This window comes from Peromyscus leucopus, chromosome 6 (genome assembly GCF_004664715.2).
Source record: "Peromyscus leucopus breed LL Stock chromosome 6, UCI_PerLeu_2.1, whole genome shotgun sequence".
NCBI classification, from domain to species: Eukaryota; Metazoa; Chordata; class Mammalia; order Rodentia; family Cricetidae; genus Peromyscus; species Peromyscus leucopus.
In genome coordinates this window covers 17,409,145-17,414,572 of record NC_051068.1, presented here as the reverse complement: position 1 = coordinate 17,414,572, position 5,428 = coordinate 17,409,145, and the positions used below count along the sequence as shown (strand labels likewise).

At 44.5% G+C, this 5,428-nt stretch overlaps 1 non-coding gene across 1 annotated transcript; it reads left to right on the top strand.

Annotated features, from left to right (window-relative positions):
• The first annotated feature begins 3,448 nt into the window (after nucleotides 1-3,448).
• LOC114688996 lies at nucleotides 3,449-3,555 on the top strand. Its single transcript, XR_003733838.1, has one exon. It is a non-coding gene; the product is annotated as a U6 spliceosomal RNA (small nuclear RNA).
• Nucleotides 3,556-5,428: the final 1,873 nt, after the last annotated feature.

The window sequence follows — 5,428 nt, the reverse complement described above, 5'->3', positions numbered from 1 at the left end:
TCAAAAAAAAAAAAAAAAAAAAAAAAAAAAAAAAAGCCACCTCCCAAGGTGTTGGTGACAAAAGACAGAGAAGAGAGCAGTTGAAGGGGATGGGATTTGCTTCCCCTCCCAGAACCTAGGGTAACACTAAAATTGGAGAGGAGGCCTGTCCAATTCATGGTGGATATGGGTGCTCAATACTCAGTTCTGACAGAGCCTATGGGTTCTATAACCAAATGAAAGGGTATGGGTATAGGGAGCCACTGACATGAACCAATACTCAAGGACTACCCGAAAACAGGTGAACCTTGGGTTGGGCCGGGCATTCCACTCCTTCATGGTCATGTCTGACTGCCCATACCCCCTTCTGGGAAGAGACTTATTAACTAAAATTGAAGCTCAAATAACCTTTGTACAAGAAGGAGTGGCAGGAACAAACTTAAAAGGAAAAGCAATCCAAGTCCTAATAGTACAGTTAGAAGATGAATGTAGACTCCATGAACAGCCCTCCCCACCCTAAGAATTGAGTCTTTGGGTCTTTGGCTAACACAATAACCTGAGACATTTGTGGAGATGGGGGGGCTGGACTGGCTTAACACTGACCCCCCATCTTGGTTGATTTAAAACCAGGGGCCACTCCAATGCGGGTCTGTCAATACCCCATGTCAGCAGAAGCACGGATGGGAATAACCACCCACATCTGTCACCTACTTCATCAAGGGATTTTAAAGCCTTGTCAGTCAGCCTGGAACAGCTCCTTATTCCAAGTCAAGAAGACAAACTCTGATGACTACTGACTGCCCTGTCCAAGGCTTGAGAGTGGTTAATAAATGGGTCATTGACATTCACCCCACAGTCCCAAATCCATATACTCTTCTGAGCTCATTGTCACATTGCTTACAATGGTATACTGTGCTAGAATTTAAAGATGCTTTTTTAAAGATGCTTTCTTCAGCCTACCACTGGCCCCTCAGAGACAGGCTCACTTCACCTTTGAACAGCATGACCCAGCAAAAGGAATCAATGGACAGCTGACTTGGACTTGACTGGCCCAGGGATTCAAAAACTCATCCACCATATTTGATGAGGCTCTCCATGAAGTTCTGGATGCCTACCAGACTGAGCACTCCAGAAATTGTCTTCCTACAGTAGGTTAATGACCTCCTGATTGCAGTTGCCACTGAAAAGGACTGTAAGGTAGGGACAAGGACCTTGCTTCAGACGCTGGGAACTCTCGGGTATCGGTTTTTAGCCAAAAAGGTTTGCCAAGAAAAAGTGACATATCTAGGCTATATTCTCAAAGTGGGGCAATGCTGACTGTCAGAGGCATGTGAAGAGACTGTGCTAAATATACTCACTCCAAGGAACAGAAAGCAGGTTAGAGAGCTCCTGGAATCAGCCTGCATCTGCCACCTATGTATCCCAAGCTTTGCTGAAATGGCCAAACCCCTGAACAAAGCCAATCGGGAAGGGTAGCCCTTTGATTGGACAGATGAACAGGAGTGGTGTTTGCCCAGATTAAAACAGCTCTGTTATCAGCCCCAGCACTAGGGCTCCCAGACAGCACTAAGCCCTTCTGCCTATATGTAGATGAAAACAAAGGTGTAGCAAAGGGAGTCCTATCCAGATTCTGGGGCCATGGTGAAGGCAGTGGTTTATCTCTCAAAGAAACTGTATACTGTTGCCTCAGGATGGCCCCTGTCATGAGAATCAGTGGCCACTGCCTTGCTTGTCATAGATGCAGACAAGCTCATCCTGGGGCAAGAACTGAATGTGACCATGCCTCATGTCATAGAAGGGGTCTTCAATCAGCTTCCCAATTGCTGGTTGAGCAATACACACATGACCCACTACCATACCTCCTCTCCTTAACCCCCCACACCTATGCTTTGCCTCATCAATGGCCCTAAATCTGGCTAGCCTGCTCCCTGAACCCAACTTGGATCAACCAACTCATGACTGCTCTGAGATACTTAGCCAACTCTGTGGGACACAGCCTGATCTGAGGGGACAATTGATGCCAGATGCTGAATTCACCTGGTACACCCATGGGACGAGTTTCATCAAGGATGAAAAAAAGGTTTGCAGGCACAGTGGTAGTCATGGAAGGAGAGGTCATTTGGGCTGAGGTTCTGGCCCCAGGGACATCCACCCAAAAGGCAGAACTGATTGCCTTAATCAAAACCTTACAATTAGACAAAAGTAAGAGACTTAACGTATATCCAGACAGCCGCTATGCCTTTGCTATGGCATACATACATAGTACTATATATCAAAAAAGGGGGTTTCTGAAAGCTGAGGGAAAAACCTATCAAAAATAAACAAGAAACTCTAAACCTACTGGAAGCTCTGTGGCTCCCAACCAAGCTGGCAATCATTCAGTGTCTAGGACATTAAAAAAGAGACTCCCTGTTTGCTCAGGGAAATCCGTGAATGGACAAGGCTGCTAAGGCAGCTGCAGAACAAGCAGCCTCAATACTAACTCTGAAGCTGCAAGACTTGAGCCCCCATAAACTGACTGACAAGCTGGCATATACTGCAGAAGATTTGACCCTCATCCACAGCCTACCCCAAGCCCGGAAGCCCCATGCTGTGGATATTGCTCTATATAAAGAAAATGCTGATTGGCCAGCAGCCAGGCAGGAAGTATAGACAGGACAAGCAGAGAAGAGAATTCTCAGAACAGGAAAGCTGAGTCAGGAGATGCTGCCAGCCACTGCCCTGAGTACCAACATGTAAGATACTGGTAAGTCACAAGCCATGTGGCAAGGTATAGATTTATAGCAATGGGTTAATTTAAGATGTAAGAACTAGACAGCAAGAAGCCTGCCATGGCCTTACAGTTTGTAAGCAATATAAGTCTCTATGTGTTTACTTGGTTGGGTCTGAGCAGCTGCAGGACTGGCAGGTGAGAAAGATTTGTCCTGACCATGGGCCAGGCAGGACTGGAGAAAACTTCAGCTACAGCCCCAAGATCCAGGAGAATGGTGGCTGACAGGAAGCAGTAGAGTAATCCTGCCTGCCAAAATGGCAATGAACTTGCTGAGGCATATCCACCAAGCTACCCAAGCTAAAAAGACTTAGTTTGTGATACACTGTGGACTTTCCCTTGGAGCCCTGTCTGCAGCCTGGAACCTGATTCTTCATGGGCTTTGATAATTTTACAGGGCTCACACTGCAATCCCAGCTCTTGAAGGCAGCAGGACTATCCGAAGTATGAAACCAGCCTGGTCTACACAGATAAATTCCAGGAAAGCCATTCAGCAAAACTAGCTCAAAAATATAAATCAATTCATTAATTAAAAAAATTAAAAACAAGGTAAATATAATTTAGTAAAAACATCTTTTTAGGCTTTGTGATGAAAGGAAAAGCATTCTCTTATAGGCAGTCTCCAAACCATCCACAAGGAAAGCTGGAATACAAGATGGGATACAAGAAACAAAAAAGTCTTAAGAACTAAGTCATCTAGTGCTCGCTTCAGCAGCACATATACTAACATTGGAACAATACAGAGAAAATTAACATGGTCCCTGTGCAAGGATGATATGCAAATTTGTGAAGTGTTCCACATTTTTACACTGTTGGTGGGAATGCAAACTTGTACAGCCACTTTGGAAAACAATATGGTGGTTTCTCAGAAAATTGGGACTCAATCTCCCTCAAGACCCAGCTATACCACTCTTGGGTATATACCCAAGGAATGCTCAATCATACCACAGGGACATATGCTCAACTATGTTCATAGCAGCATTATTTGTAATAGCCAGAATCTGGAAACAACCTAGATGCCCCTCAACTGAAGAATGGATATAGAAATGTAGTACATATACACAATGGAGTACTACTCAGCAGAAAATAAAAATGACATTTATGAGGTTTGCAGGCAAATGAATGGAACTAGAAAATATCATCTTGAGTGAGGTAACCCAGACTCAGAAAGACAAACATGGTATGTACTCACTCATAAGTGGATACTGGATATAAAGCAAAGGATAACCAGACTGCAACCCACAGCTCCAGGGAGGCTAGCTAGTAAGGAGGACCCTAGGAAAGACACAGGGATCACCCAGCGACAGAGACATGAATGAGATCTACATGATCAAATTGGGGGTGAGGGAGGGTAATGGAGGGCAAGAGTCTGGGGAAAGAGAGCTTAGGGGAGCGGGAGGTTCTAGCTGGATCAGGAACAGAGTGGGAGAACAAGGAAAGAGAAACCATGATGAATGAAGACACCATGGGAATAGGAAGAAGCAGAGTGCTAGGGAGGTCCCCAGGAATCCACAATAATGACTCCACCATATATTACTGGCAATGGTCGAGAGGGTGCCTGAGCTGACCTATTCTGGTGATAGGATGGCTGAACACCCTAACTGTCATCATAGAACCCTCATCCAGTGACTGATGGGACCAGATGCAGAGATCCATGGCCAGGACCCAGGCAGAGCTCCAGGAGTCCAATCAATGAGAGAGAGAAGGGATTCTATGAGCAAGAGATATCGAGACCACGATTGGAAAAAGTACAGTGACAACTAGCCAAACTAGTGGAAACACATGAACTGTGGACCAATGGCTAAGGAGCCCCTATTATACTGGACTAGGCCCTCTGAATAAGTGAGGCAGTTGTTTAGCTTAACTGTTTAGGGGACCCCCAGGCAGTGGGACTGGGACCTGTCCCTAGTGCATGAGGTGGCTTTTTGGAGCCCAGTGCCTACGGTGAGACACTTTGTACAGCCTTTGTGCAGGGAGGAGGAGCTTGGACCTGCCTCAACTAATGTACCAGGATCTGCTGAATCACCATGGGAGACCTTGCCTTGGAGGAGGTGGGAATCGCGGGGGGTTGGGGGGTTGTGGAGGGAAGGCTGGGGGTGGGAGGAGGGAGAACAGGGGAATCTGTGGTTGATAGGTAAAATCAATAGAAAATGTCTTAATAAAAAAAAAAAAAGAAAAAAAAAACCTAAGTCATCTAACTGCACAATTATTCTACTGTGAGAAAACCCACAGAAGAAGTAAGACCTAATACAATATATTTATTAAGAAAAGGGCTTGATCTATTTACTAAAATCATACCAAATAAAAATACTTTCAAACATCAAACAAGTATTTCTAAGGAAGGGAGCAGCTCAGTCGTAGAGCAACTACCTAGCATGAACCCTGCCTGGGTTTCACTTCCAATTCAAAAATAATCTAGTATAATGAGGAATCTAAGATATGCAAAAATATCATTATTGGAAAAGCAAATAAGCTCTTAAAAAGCTGAGTAATAATGATGATTTAGAACCAATTTGTGTATACATGGGCCAAAAAGAAACAATTCATACAGATCTGAATGAAAAACAAAATTATTCTTCAACTCTGAATCAAAACCTATGCAGTATGAATAAAGGAACATTGTTCCATTTTACATGTTTAAATCATAAGCTGGTCAGTGGCCTGTGTGGGGGTAAGAGC